The 15,443-nt window shown below is 39.9% G+C and overlaps 1 protein-coding gene and 1 long non-coding RNA gene across 2 annotated transcripts in view; one reads left to right on the top strand and one right to left on the bottom strand.

Moving 5' to 3' along the window:
* The window catches only part of GRM5 (glutamate metabotropic receptor 5), a 623,817-nt gene that overhangs the window by 459,235 nt on the left and 149,139 nt on the right, over positions 1-15,443 (top strand). The gene's annotated exons all lie outside the window — the stretch shown is intronic.
* Positions 585-10,655, bottom strand: LOC145523311 (uncharacterized). The gene is made up of 2 exons (XR_014066483.1): positions 10,572-10,655; positions 585-2,423 (listed from the first exon to the last, which is right to left on the bottom strand). It is a non-coding gene; the product is annotated as an uncharacterized LOC145523311 (long non-coding RNA).

Here is a 15,443-nt window from a genome sequence, read left to right as displayed (position 1 = left end):
TGTTTAGTCTTCATTAGTTTGATAAGTATGTGTCTTGCCATGCTTCTCCTAGGATTTATCCTATGTGGAACTCTTTGTGCCTCTTGAACTTGATTGTTTCCTTTTCCACGTTGGGGAAATTTTCAACTATAATCTCTTCAAAAATTTTCTCATACCCTTTCTTTATCTCTTCTTCTTCTGGGAACCCATAATTCGAAAGTTGGTGCATTTGATATTGTCCCAGAGGTATCTGAGACTATCCTCAGTTCTTTTCATTCTTTTTACTTTATTCTGCTCTTCAGAAGTTATTTCCACCATTTTATCTTCCAGCTCACTGATTCATCCTTCTGCTTTAGATAGTCTGCTACTGATTCCTTCTAGAGTATTTTTAATTTCAGTAATTGTGTTGTTTGTCTCTGTATACTTATTCTTTAATTCTTCTAGGTCTTTGTTAATTGATTCTTGTATTTTCTTCATTCTGTTTTCTAGGCTTTTGATCATCTTTACTATTATTATTCTGAATTCTTTTTCAGGTAATTTCCTCTTCATTTATTTGGACTTCTGTGTTTCTAGTTTGTTTTTTCATTTGTGTAGTATTTCTCTGCTTTTTCTTTTTTTTTTTACTTATTGTGTTTGAGGTCTCCTTTTCCCAGGCTTCAAGATTGAGTTCCTTCTTCCCCTTGGTTTCTGCCCTCCTAAGTTTGGTCCAGTGGTTTGTATAAGCTTCGTATAGGGTGAGACTTGTGCTGAGTTTTTGTTGATGGGCAAGGCTGAGTCAGGTGGTCCTGTCTGCTGATGACTGGGTTTGTATTTTTGTTTTGTTTCTTGTTTAGATGAGGAATCCTGCAAAGTGTGCTAATGGTGGTTGGGTGGTGCCAGTTCTTGTATTCAAGTGGTTTCCTTTGTGTGAGTTTTCACTATCTGATACTCCCTAGGGTTAATTCTCTGATAATCTAGGGTCTTGGAGTCAGCGTTCCCACTCCAAAGGCTCAGGACTTGATCTCTGGTCATGAACGAAGATTCCACAAGTGGTTTGTTATGGCATTAAATGAGATTAAGTCAGATATCCAAAAATGAGAAACCAAAGATGAACCCCAGACAAATGGCAGTTATAAATCAGGCAAATGATAATTAAAATAAGGGAATATACACAGATACACCCATAAGTAAAATCAAAATAGTTCAACAAAAAGAAGGTACAATAGATTTACCTAGTGAACAAAGGAAACCAAAAATTATATCTACCAGTTAAGGACAAAACTAACTAATGCACAAACTAGAAAACAAAACTAAAGCAAGGTGCCAAGTGGGGAATAAAGCAATGAACACAAAACTAACAAATATGTGGAGAGGAAAGGAAAGAAAGAATATATATGCAAAGAAAATAGAGGTAGATGAAGATTTATATAGATTAAAGATTAACTGCAGGGGGAAAAGAACAGTAGGAAGAGTAAACAATGGAATAAATGTAGAAAAATAATAATAGGTCTAAAAATTAAAATTAAAAAAAGATAAAGGAAGAAGAAAGAAGAAGAAAAAAAAAAGGAAAACTCCACAGAACTGCAAAAGCCCAAAGTAGAGACAGAGGTTTATAACAACAATAAAAAATGTGACTGAGTGGAAATAAAACAAAATTCAAAAGCTTAACTAGAGTTCATCATACCAATAAAATTTGACAACTACAATGGAGCAGGAGGGAAAAAAAGGAAAAGGAAGAAGAAAAAAGTAAAAAAATCCAAAATAATCTAAAGAACAAGTCAAAACATAAGAATAATAGATGTTTCTCTTGAGTCACTGCTGTCAGAGAGCTTTCTCTCGCTGGGAGTCACAGTCCACCTCACCTCCTTAGCATGTCCTCCAACGCTGTACTGGTCTCTGGACCTGCTGTGGGGGCAGCTCAGATTCTAATCTGGTCCTACTCTTGTGTGTTCTTGCCTCCAATGTCCATAGCTATCAGAAGTAGTGTGTTTTCTTTTGTGAGAGCTCTCATTGTCCTTTTATATATTCCATAGACACAGAGTCTGCCTAGTTGATCGTGTGGATTTAATCTGCGGCTTGTACAGCTTGGGGAAGATTTTGAGTCTTCTTCCTTAGCCACACTGACCCTGGGTTTCAACTGTGGTTTTATTTCCACCCCTGCATGTGGGTCTTCCACTGGGGTTTGCTCCCGAGGCTGTCCTGGAGGACTTGGGTCTGCCCCAGTGAGGCCAGGTGTGGAGGTGGTTCAGCTTCTTGGGTCTCAGGGGATCTGGCAGCACTCAGCGGGGTTGGCAGCTAGGGTAGTAGGAAATATAGTGCTCTAGAAGGGTATGGCGAGAAGGCAGTGGCAACCTACTCCAGTACTCTTGCCTGGAAAATCCCATGGACGGAGGTGCCTGGTAGGCTGCAGTCCATGGGGTTCCAAAGAGTCGGACACGACTGAGCGACTTCACTTTCACTTTTCACTTTCATGCATTGGAGAAGGAAATGGGAACCCACTCCAGTGTTCTTGCCTGGAGAATCCCAGGGACGGGGTAGCCTGGTGGGCTGCAATCTATGGGGTCGCACAGAGTCGGACACGACTGAAGCGACTTAGCAGCAGCAGCAGCAGAAGGGTATGGCAACCAGTATTGGCCAATACACTCCAGTATTATTGACTGGAGAAAGCCCTTAACAGAGAAGCCTGGCAGGCCACAGGGTTGCAAAGAGTTGAACATGACCGAAGTGACCCTGTGTGCATAGCCGCAAGCTTATTTTTGCCTTTGGCCGGCCTGCCCCAGTGAGGGTTGAGCATGAAGATGGCGCAGCTGCTTGGGTTGCAGATACCCTTGTGGCACCAAGTGTGCAGGGACACGGACTGCCGTCTTTGCAGGAGTTATGGCCCTATTAGAGTCTTTTTTCAACCTCTTATAGCTGGCGATCAGAAGGCCTCTTTGGCCAGTCTTTCTCTGTAGCTTTGCCCATTCAGGCACTTAGAGGGCTCCCTGGCTGGGGTCCTGCTCTGTAGATCAGTGCATCAGGCACTTAAAGGATCAGCCTGGCTGGGGTCCTACTCTGTAGTTCAGTGAGTCAGGCGTTTGATGGCCCAGCCTCTCTACTGTTAAGCTGCTGATGCTGGCATGTGGGGAAAGAGAGGCTATGGTGATGGCTCCACCTCCTACGCATGACTCAGCGGTATCACCTTGCTTCCATGGCTGCCTGGCTTTCCTCCACAGGCATTTCCCACCACAGTCTCCTCCCTCACATCCCCTCAGCCCTTCTCTCTGCAGTCAACAGCAGCCCTCGCCCTGGAATTGCTCTGCGATCCCTAAACTCCAGCTTCCAGCTGCTGCGCCCTCTAGGAGACTGCATCCCTGTTCAGGGTATGTATGGCTGTGGCAAGGCCAGTCTGATTCTCATTCCATTTAGGCTGCCACAGGTCAGCTGTTTCACTCTCAGCCTTAAAGGTTTCTCCTCTGACTCAGACAATTGCCCCTCTGTGGGGATCGGACCCCTGCGTCAGTGCCCCCACCCGCCGAGGGCACGTCCAGTCCTACTAACACTCCTGTTTTTCACCCTAGTTCCTTTGTCCTACTGAGTTTTGCATGTTCTATATATTCTTTTACACTGGTCAGGTCCTCCTGTCCACTCTTAGCTGGCGTTCTGCATGCACTTCTGTGTCTGAAGGTGTATTCCTGATATATCGGTGGAAAGAGATGTACTCCACGTCCACCTACTCCTCCGCCATCTTGTTCTCCTCCAATATAAAAATTTTTGATGCCCATCAGTTTCACCTACCCTTGTACATCCTATAAATGGAATCATATGTTGTTTACCTTTTGTGTCTGGCCTTTTCCCCTCGAAATAATGTTGTAGGGTTCATCCCTGTCGTTACATATATCAGTAGTTTATTCTTTGTTATTATTGTGTAGTGATCCTTTGTATGGATAAAGCAGAATTTATCTATCAGTTCTCCTATAGATGGAAATTTGGATTATTTACAGTTTTAAGTATTATAAATAAAGCTTTTATCAACACTCTTATACATACTGTCTGGCAAACACATATTCTAATTCCTGTTAAATGTACTGTATACCTGTAAATTGCTAGGTCATAAACTAAGCATATGTTTAGCGTTCTTAGATATTACCAAGCAGTTTTCCAGACTAACTGAACTAATTTAAACTCCACTGAAATGTGTAAGAGGTCAAGTTTCTCTGCACCCTTCACAATAGTTGGTATTATCTTTTTTCACTTTAAACATTTTGTTAGTGTTGGATTATTATATTGTGATTTTGATTGGCATTTCCATTATGCATTTGGAAGCTAAGTTCAATTTCAAATGCTTATTGGAAATATAGGTATCCTCTTTTGTAAAGTATCTTTTCCAGTTTTTTGCATATTTCTTTGAGTTGATTACTTCTTAATATATATTTTAAAATTTCCTATATCCTATGGATGCAAGTCTTTGGTTAGATATACATACCATGAAAATCACCCAGTTGGAGTGTAGCTTATTACTGTTTCCTATTTCTCTCATTTGCTATTTATTTTGCTATTTTTTCATATTTGTCCAATATTTCTTTAATTTTTTTAATTCTTTTTTTCCTATTTGCCACTTTCTTTTGGATTAATAAGAACTTTTTATTATCCTATTTTGTCACATCTATGAACATTTTTATTTCATCTCAGTACAATTCATTTTGAGTTTTCAATAAATGAGTCCTTAATACAAACTATGTTAAGTTGGCTCTTGTTTACATTCAAGAATTTTACAAATATTTATACCTGTTTATCTGCTTTCACTGTTTTTTTGTTATTGCCATATAATTTATTTTTTATGTATTATATATACTACTTTGTTATGATTTATTTGATTTGTCATGATTGTTGCTCGAATGGTCAACAGTCAGATTTACTCATACTTTTTCTTCATTCCCTCTGGTATGTCTTTGCTTTCATCTCTGATTCTTTCAGGCTGAAGATTTTCCTTTAGTGATTTTTATAATGTAGGCTGCTGCTGCTGCTAAGTCACGTCAGTCGTGTCTGACTCTGTGCGACCCCCTAGGCGGCAGCCCACCAGGCTCCCCCGTCCCTGGGATTCTCCAGGCAAGAACACTGGAGTGGGTTGCCATTTCCTTCTCCAATGCATGAAAGTGAAAAGTGAAAGTGAAGTTGCTCAGTTGTGTCCGACCCTTAGGACCCCATGGCCTGCAGCCTATCAGGCTCCTCTGTCCATGGAATTTTTCAGGCAAGAGTTCTGGAGTGGGTTGCCATTGCCTTCTACAATAATGTAGGGTACTGTCAACAAATTATATCATATTTTTTCCTCAGAATATGTTTATTTTCCCTTTATTTTTTCAAGTTTTATGGAGATAAAATTCACATACAGTGTGGCATAAATTTACGGTGTAGGACATAATGATTTGACTTACATACATCATGAAAAGTGAAAGTGTTAGTCACTCAGTTGTGTCTGACTCTGCAACTCCATGGACTGTAGCCCTCCAGGCTCCTCTGTCCAGGGGTTCTCCAGGCAAGAATACTGGAGTGGATAGCCATTTCCTCCTCCAGGGGATATTCCCAACCCAGGGACTGAATCTGGGTTTCCTGCATTGAAGGCAGATTATTTACCATCTGAGCCACCAGGGAAGCCGTATGAAATGGTTACCACAATAGTTTGGTGAACATCCATCATCTCATTTAGATACTTTATAGAAAAAAAATGTTTTTCTCTTTGTGATGAGAATTCTTAGGATTTACTCTCTCAACAGATTTCCTTTACACTGTAGAGCAGTGTTATTAATAATTCTTATCATATTGTACATTACATCCCTGTACTTATTTATCTTATAACTGTAAGTTTGTACCTTTTGACTGCCATCATCCAAAGCCCTCTCCTCCCTCCTCTCCCTCTTCTGGCCACAAATATGATCTGTTTGACTTGATATTTGTTATTTGATATTTCTATACATTTCAAAGAAGAGAAGTGAAAAGCAAAGGAGAAAAGGAAAGATATACCCATTTGAATGCAGATTTCCAAAGAATAGCAAGGAGATATGAGAAAGCCTTCCTCAGCAAACAATGCAAAAAAAAATAGAAGAAAACAATAGAATGGGAAAGACTAGATAGAGATCTCTTCAAGAAAATTAGAGATACCAAGGGAACATTTCATGCAGAGATGGGCTCAATAAAGAACAGAAATGGTAGAGACCTAACAGAAGCAGAAGATATTAAGAAGAGGTGGCAAGAATACACAGAAGAACTGTACAAAAAAGATCTTCACAATCCAGATAATCACAATGATGTGATCACTCACCTAGAGCCAGACATCCTGGAATGTGAAGTCAAGTGAGCCTTAGGAAGCATCACTACAAACAAAGCTAGTGGAGGTGATGGAATTCCAGTTGAGCTATTTCAAATCCTGAAAGATGATGCTGTGAAAGTGCTGCACTCAATATGCCAGCAAATTTGGAAAACGCAGCAGTGGCCACAGGACTGGAAAAGGTCAGTTTTCATTCCAATCTCAAAGAAAGGCAATGCTAAAGAATGCTCAAACTACCACACAATTGCATTCATCTCACACGCTAGTAAAGTAATGCTCAAAATTCTCCAAGCCAGGCTTCAACAATACATGAACCGTGAACTTCCAGATGTTCAAGCTGGTTTTAGAAAAGGCAGAGGAACCAGAGATCAAATTGCCAACAACCACTGGATTATGGAAAAAGCAAGAGAGTTCCAGAAAACCATCTACTTCTGCTTTATTGACTATGCCAAAGCCTTTGACTGTGTGGCTCACAATAAACTGTGGAAAATTCTTAAAGAGATGGGAATACCAGACCACTTGACCTGCCTCTTGAGAAACCTGTAGGCAGGCCAGAAAGCAACAGTTAGAACTGGACATGAAACAACAGATTGGTTCCAAATAGGGGAAGGGTACATCAAGGCTGTATGTTGTCACCCTGCTTATTTAATTTATATGCAAAGTACATCATGAGAAACGCTGGGCTGGAAGAAACACAAGCTGGAATCAAGATTGCTGGGAGAAATATCAATAATCTCAGATATGCAGGTGACACCACTCTTATGGCAGAAAGTGATGAAGAACTAAAGGGCCTCTTGATGAAAGTGAAAGAGGAAAGTAAAAAAGTTGGCTTAAAGCTCAACATTCAGAAAACTAAGATCACGGTATCCAGTCCCATCACTTCATGGCAGATAGACGGGGAAACAGTGGAAACAGTGGCTGACTTTATTTTTCTGGGCTCCAAAATCACTGCTGATGGTGATTGCAGCCATGAAATTAAAAGATGCTTACTCCTTGGAAGAAAAGTTATGACCAACCTAGACAGCATATTAAAAAGCAGAGACATTACTTTGTCAACAAAAGTCCGTCTAGTCAAGGCTATGGTTTTTCCAGTAGTCATGTATGGATGTGAGAGTTGGACTATAAAGAAAGCTGAGCACCAAAGAATTGATACTTTTGAACTGTGGTGTTGGAGAAGACTCTTGAGAGTCCCTTGGACTGCAAAGAGATCCAACAAGTCCATCCTAAAGGACATCAGTCCTGGGTGTTCATTGGAAGGACTGATGTTGAAGTTGAAACTCCAATACTTTGGCCACCTGATATGAAGAGCTGACTCATTTGAAAAGACCCTGATGCTGGGAAAGATTGAGGGCATGAGGAGAAGGGGACGACAGAGGATGAGATGGTTGGATGGCATCATCAACTCAATGGACATGGGTTTGGGTGGACTCCAGGAGTTCGTGATGGACAAGGAGGCCTGGCATGCTGCAGTTCATGGGGTCACAAAAAGTCGGACACGACTGAGCTACTGAACTGAACTGAACCGATACATTTCAAAATGTATTATTTTTTGAATGATATATTTACTAAATATAGCATTCTATATTGGTAGGTTTTCTCATTTACATTTTCTCAATTTTCTTTTTCCTTTAAAAACAGGTTTCCTTTTTTCCCTTAAGTTCATGATTTCATTGAGAAATTAGCTGTCATTCTTTGTGTTGTTCCACTGATGCAAATGTGTCTTTTTCTCTAGGGTTTTAAGATGGCTTTTTAAAAATGTTTTGGTTGACTATAATGAAAGTAGTTGTGATTTCCATTATGTATTTCTTTTTTAGGGTTTCTAGAACTTCTTAAACCTGTGGATTAAAGACTTGCATCTGTTTTGAAAATTCACCAGATATTGTTCCCTGAAACATTCCTTCTGCCACATTTCTCTCTCTCGCCTTAGAGTACCCAGTTACACCTGCATTTGACTCTCTCACACGTGACATTTTCTCTGGACTCTCTTTCTTTCTCTCTGTGTTTCAGTTTGCCTTTTTTCTGCTTTTCTTTCTTTGATTTCACTGATCATGTCTTCTCCTATGTCCAGTCTGCTGTTAACCATAATAAAAATTTCTTAATTTCAGATATGGCATTTTACAATCCAAGAATGCCTACTTAATTCTTTCTATAATTTCAATTTTCTGTTGAAGTTCTCCTCATTCGTTTTTCAATCCTTTACTCAATTTGCTTGGACATATTAATTATAGATACTTTAAGGTCCTTTTCTTCAAACTGTAACATCCAAGATCTTCTGTCAGTCTACTTCTATTGACTTATTTTTCTCAGTTACTTGTCACCTTTTATGCTTCTTGACACATTGCAGTATGTTTTGGTTTGTTTTTTTTTTTTAATGCCAGATATTGAATATAAAGTAACTGTATCTACTGGATTTTACTTTTCCCCCAGTGATTGTTTGCCTTTTCCAGATTCAAAATAACTGAGATAGAGTAGGTTGCAGCAGAAGACAGAAGCAATCAACTTCTGATTAAGAACATATTTACAGGACAGTTGGCATGGAATTTTAATTGAGAGTCTGGCTAGCATGAGAGCTTCCCTGGTGGCTCAGTGGTAAATAATCTTCCTGACAATGCAGGAGACAGATTCAATCCCTGGGTCAGGAAGATCTCCTGGAGGAGGGCATGGCAACCCACTCCAGTATTCTTGCCTGAAGAATCCCTTGGACAGAGGAGCCTGGTGGGCTACAGTCCAAAGGGTCACAAGAGTCAGACACAACTTGGCAACTAAGCAACAACAACTAGCTAACATATCCTCTAACATGGATGACTTAGATTATTATATTTTTGAGTTTTATCCTTTAACCTCCTGCACCACAGTGTTTCTAAATAGAGCATGAGTAAAAACCTAATGGAAGTTTGAGCAGTTTTCATTCCTCAAGTGGTGCTTTTTTTCCAAAATATTACAAAACAATGTAACATTTCAGTCTTCTTTTTCAAAGTCATGAGCCTCTCATGCAGCTTCCAGAATCAACAAATGAAGCATGAGGTCAAATGACTATCATGCATTTAGGTCTCCTGGAATTTACAAATTCACACACCAGGTCATTTCAATATCCCAACATTTTTTGAGTTTCTTTTTTGCAGCAGTGTCATATACTAGGTGGAATTATACCTCCCCTTCTCCCAACCCCAATTCATATCCTTTCCTAGAACCTCAGAATGTGACTTCATTAGAAATAGTGTTACTGTAGGTGTAATTAGTTAAAATGAGGTCAGACTGAAGGAGGATGGGCTTGTAATTCAATATGACAAAAAGAAGAGAAGGGACAGGGACTTCCTGGTAGTCCAATGATTAGGAATCTGCCTGCCAATGCAAGGGTTAGTGGTTCAATCCCTGGTCTGGGAACTAAGATCTTACATGCCACGGGGCAACTAAACTCATGTGCCACAACTTCTGAGCTTGCACCCTAGTGCCTGGGAGACAAACTACTGAGCCAGCACACTGCAACTACTGAAGCTTGCTCATCCTAGAGCCCATGCTCCCAACAAGAGAAGCCCACTGCAATGAGAAGCCCTCACACTGAAACTTGAAAGTAGCCCCCACTTGCCATAACTAAAGAAAGCCCACATGCAGCCAATAAATAAATCCTTAGAGAGAGAGAGAGAGAGAGAGAGAAGGGACACAGAGAGATACCGAGGGAAAGCGGCATGGGAAGACACGGTGGGAGCTTGAGTGATGCAGCCAAAAGCTCAGGAATGCCAAGGATTAACAGCCACCACCAGAAGCTAGGAAGAGGCAAGGAAGAGTCTACAGAGTCTCAGAGGAGTAAGGCCCTGCTCCCACTGTGATTTCAAACTTCTAGCATCTAGAACTGGGAGAGAATAAATTTCTGTTGCTTTAAGCTACCTATTTTGTGGCACTTTGTATGGAAAACTTAGGAAACTAATGACCCTTCATTTAAACCAAGCTGGATCATCAGCCTGAGTTCAGAATCTGAAGATACCCTCCAACAGTAAAGAGGCTTCCTGGGTGGAGCTAGTGGTACAGAACCCACCTGCCAATGCAGGAGACTTAGGAGACGTGCGTCAGATCCCTGGGTTGGGAAGATCCCCTAGAGGAGGAAATGGCAACCCACTCCAGTATTCTTGCCTGGAAAAATCCCACAGACAGAGAGGCCTGTGGGCTACAGTCTGTGGGGTCACAAAGAGTGGGACATGACTGAAGCGACTTAGTCTACTCAGCCAGTAAAGCAGCTGGCAACTCCCATCCACTTGCACAGGTTTCCTCTCTGTTAGTTCATTTTAACTTTGTTGCTTCTATACATCTTCACTGCCTTTAATTTTTTTGGTTTTTGCATTTTTTGACTTTTTAAATTACTGCACAGTAACTGTATTGTACTGCATAACAGTAAAACAGTGTTCATTTGCTTTCTTCTCCATTCTACCTAACACCACAAGTTCCTCCTCTACTCTTTATTAATTGCTACCACCCCATCCCAATTTTGATGTCTAAATAAAACCTTTAACTTATAATGTCTATAATGCTTATACTTTTGTCAACTTTGTTTTATTTTTAAGCACTCAGAAACTTAAACTGGTATTGTTCTGGTATTGTCAGAACACAGCTTTATCTACTGGTAACAGTGAGCCTGATTTCAGTAAACTTTACTTGAAATGCATAATTACGTCAGAGTTAAATTAGAAATTAAATGAATATTAATAAATTTAAAGCATTAAGAATATAATTTAATTCTCCTAATTTTTCACTTAAGTAATCCAGTAAGAAAAGCTAGAGAATTAAAATAAAACTGTTTTCTAGTAACAGTATGCTGTTCTATTTGGGGACTAATTTGAGGACTATTTCCTTTACAGTTATACTCTGTCACCCACTCACATTCATTTACTGTCTCCTTGCTATGATTTCTCCCTGTCACCTCCGGCTACTTCCAGTGGTGTTATTTATGACATTAACATACAAACATTCTCACCTCCATATCCTGAGAGCATCTCAAACTTATGTGTCCAAAACTAATCTCATTATACTTTTTCCAACCACGGCCCCAAAGTTTGAGTTCCTTCTCTTCACCTCTCCAATTTAAGTAGATGATACACTCATCCACTCTGTCTCCTAAGATGTGGGACTAAGGGATCCTCCTGTATCCCCTTATGTCATCTTCACTGCCAACTGGTGACCAAATACTACGAATTCTCCTGTCTGAACACCTTCTACATCTGTTCCCTCCTTTACATCGCTGCCTGAATTCAAATCTTTATACTATTGATGTGGTTTAGATTTTCATCATCTGTCACCTCAGGAATTAGAATAATCTCCCTATTGATCTTCTCTCTTTAAAAAAAAAAAAAAACTAACTAAATTTATTTCTTTTTAATTGGAGAATAATTGCTTTACAATATTGTGTTGGTTTCTGCCATACATCAACATGAATCAGCCATAGGTATAATATATCCCCTCCATCATGAACCTCCCTGCCACCTCCCACCCCATCCCACTCCTCTAGATTGATACTGGCTTTTTCCTCCTGCTTTTTATGCTGAAAACTAGTCCTTAAATTGTCCATGTAAAGAACAGGTTTTATCACATTACTTCCATTTTTAAAGATCTTTGGTTCTGCAGTGGCTACAAAAAGGAATCCCAACTCCTCTGCTCCAGTCAAAACTCTTCAAATTCATCATTTACATGTTTCATGCCTCCTCTTTAATTCCTTAAACCCATGAAATCTGTGCTCCAGCCTCTTCACTGATTGTGCTCTTGCATTTTAAAGCGGCACACCCACTTAAGTCCCTGTGCTTCTGCACATGCTAAGTCTTGCTCAGTGAAAAGCCTACCTCGAGTTATTGGTCACTTCCACTGAGCTCACATTCTCCTGGTTTCTAACAACTCTAGTTGTCCATTCTCAAAGAAACTGTTTCCCTCACATTTCACTTCCTGTGTGTGTTTGTCTTCTTTTTGTCACGTACAATCCAGATACTGAACACAGATTCTCCGCTTCCTTAGCTTTATGCCACCAAGTAACCACTCACACAGGCTTCCCAGGCGGTTCAAGTGGTAAAGAACCCCTGCCAATGCAGGAGATGCAGGAGACACGAGTTCAATCCCTGGCAACCCACTCCAGTATTCTTGCCTGGAGAATCCCATGGGCAGAGGAGCCTGGCGGGCTATGGTCCATAGGGTCCCAAACAGTCGGACACGACTGAAGGGACTTAGCACAGCACAGCACAACTACTCACACAGGCATCTATGTGTGCACCAAACTACTATCAACAAAATGAGGATGAGATAAATAGGTTCAGAACAATAAAAAAGTACTTTGGCCCTTAGGGCATTTCTAGGGTTCTAATAATGCTCTATTTCTTGAGCCAAGATGTGTGTGTTTTGAGAAAAACTAATGTATGGTTATGATTTTTACACTTTCCTGTGTTAATGTTTTCATAAGAGTTCCCCTTAACCCTCTATCCAGATAAAAGTCCTATGACCACTATATCCAGTCTAACATTTCTTCCAGTCCACATTTTTATTCACAGCACTCTCCCCTGCACACTCCTGTGCCTCCAACCAGATTTCTGCCACCATGATGACTGATTCTTCTCCCTTGCTTTCTCTGCAATTCTTCCTTCCTTTCTTCTCAGCATTTCTACACACCAAAATAAATAAGTTACTCTGTCACACAGAAGGCCATTTACTGCAGAGGAAAAAAATGATGCCCTCCCCACGGGGGATAATGCAACTACAGCAATGTAATTTTTTCCACTGAATTACACCAACACACAAATGGAAATCTCATATTGTTACACCAGCATATAAACACGTTCCTTTTTCTCCATTAAACTATAGATTTCTGGAGAAAACAATGTCTTGCTTATCTCTGCTTTCCAAATTCCTAGCACAATGCCTTGTATGTGGCAAGAATTTGGAAGATACTGCTAAACAAACATGGCTTTATTTCCCTCAAACCGAGGTGGGGTTACAGTGGCTAGAGGATCTAAAACAGTGCTTCTCAGTCTGTGGGCTGCAGGTTTCAGGGGTCACTGTTGACTTGTTGACTGGGTCTAGAATTCTTATATGGTTGAGCATTGTCAGCATACTAAATTATACCTTGCATCTCCTTGTATAAACATGTATGTGTTTATACATACATGAGCCTTATTTTTAATGCACAAGCTGCTGCAGTTAGCAAATTAAAATTAATTGTTAAGTGACTGAAATCAGTAATTTCTCATTACTATGTTTTCTGTAAGAAAAAATACTAAAAGTACAAATAACATTTATGAAGTGCATGGAATTTTTTGATATTAAAACAATTTTCTTTATTTAAAAAGGCTGGTTTCATTAGTGTGGCAGAGTTTCTTTCCCCTTTCTGTTACTGTACGTTTCCAGCTGGAGCTGTCCACATTTTCTCTGATAAAAATGTCTCATGAGGTTTTGAGGTGGTTAGTTACAGGATACTTCCTCAGAATTTCTTTCCTACCACCTTGTTTGATTTAAAAAAGCTTATTAATGGTTTACCCATTGCTCAAAACACTTCAGCATCTTGCAGTCTGAAAGCATGACTGGAAAAGCCAAAACAGTGTGCTGAGAGGAAAGAACTGTCTGGTAAGAGAAGCTGGACTAAAGGAAAACTATCACGAGGGCCAAACAAAATAAACTAAGTGTCACTGCTACCCCTGAATTAGAGATTTCTCATCATAAAATCCACCAACACATTGAAAAAGGTCAAATTTTATAAAAAACCAAAAGAAAATTGTCTTTATTTAATCCAGCACTTCCTTTTTCTTTGTTTTACTATGTATGAACTCATCTGCTTATGTAATACTGATTAGCACTACTTCAGGAAAGACTATACCAGAACAGTATTAATGACCATACATTGAAGAAGAAATTTCATCACGTTATACTAGTATTGTTATTGTTGTTGCTGCTGTTGTTCAGTTACTCAGTCGTGTCCAACTCTTTGCGATCCCATGGACTGCATACGCCAGGCTTCCCTGACCTTCCCCATCTCCTGGAGTTTGCTCAAACTCACGTTCATTGATTCAGTGATGCTATCTAACCATCTCATCGTCTGTCACCCCCTTCTCCTCCTGTACTCAGTCTTTCCCAGAATCAGGGTCTGTGCTGAACAGAAGTCCATGTTTGTCTTTCTGTTAGCCAAAGATTTAAGTTAAGTAAAATTTGACACGACAATTTTGGCTTAATATACTTCTTGGATTTTTTATGCTTTGACACTACTTCTCATTGCCAGGGTAAATAAAAATTTCTGTCTTGGAGTCTACTTTAAGGAAATGGAACATAGAGCCAGATCAAGACCTCAGATACTAACTCATCAAAGTTTTGAGAAGTATTAGCTGTCACATTTTTTTATTTCAATTCCAGAGTTTAAGAAATGAGAGTAATTATCCATCCAAGTGTTAGTGTATGTAATTTTCCATGATGAGTACCCGCCATCAAAAGTACTCCAAGATACATATATATGGTATTTAGTCAATCGGTAAAGATAACCCTGTATGCGAGACATCAAATGAGACACAGATAAATAGAACAGTATTATGGACTCTGTGGGAGAGGGCGAGGGAGCCATGATACGGGAGAATGGCATGGAAGCATGTAAATTATCATATGTGAAACATATGTGAATCGCCAGTCCAGGTTCAATGCATGATACAGGGTGCTCGGGGCTGGTGCGCCAGGATGACCTGGAGGGATGGGATGGGGAGGGAGGTGGAAGGGGGGTTCTGGAAGGGGAAAACATGTACACCCATGGTGGATTCATGTCAATGTATGGCAAAACAAACAAAAAAAAATGTACTCCAAGAGATCCTTTGAAGAAAGTCCTTGCATTAGGAAACTGCAAAATCTATAAACTCTTAATACACTGGGACTGAAACCCAAGATGTATTAAAGATGTTTAAAATAAACCAACCAGTTTGCTCAATCAGTCACTTGAGGCACTGGATTTAGATTCCAAAGATCTATAAAGAAAACTTAACCAGTAGCTGATACTATATCTCCCCGAGTCTCAGTTTCTCACATGCAAGATGGGGATGATTATTAAAAACAACACCTAACTCACAGGACTTGAGACAGGATTGAATAGGATGGTGTGTGGGAAGAAAACGCCTGCTTCCAACAAAAACGAAACAACTGACACCGGATTTATTTTCCTGCTTAAAATAACAACAACAAA

The sequence above is a fragment of the Giraffa tippelskirchi genome, chromosome 10, assembly GCF_054371585.1.
Source record: "Giraffa tippelskirchi isolate mGirTip1 chromosome 10, T2T-mGirTip1v1.2.pri, whole genome shotgun sequence".
Lineage (NCBI taxonomy): Eukaryota > Metazoa > Chordata > Mammalia > Artiodactyla > Giraffidae > Giraffa > Giraffa tippelskirchi.
Note: the sequence above shows the minus strand (reverse complement) of the source record. Positions and strands in the feature narration are given on the sequence as shown.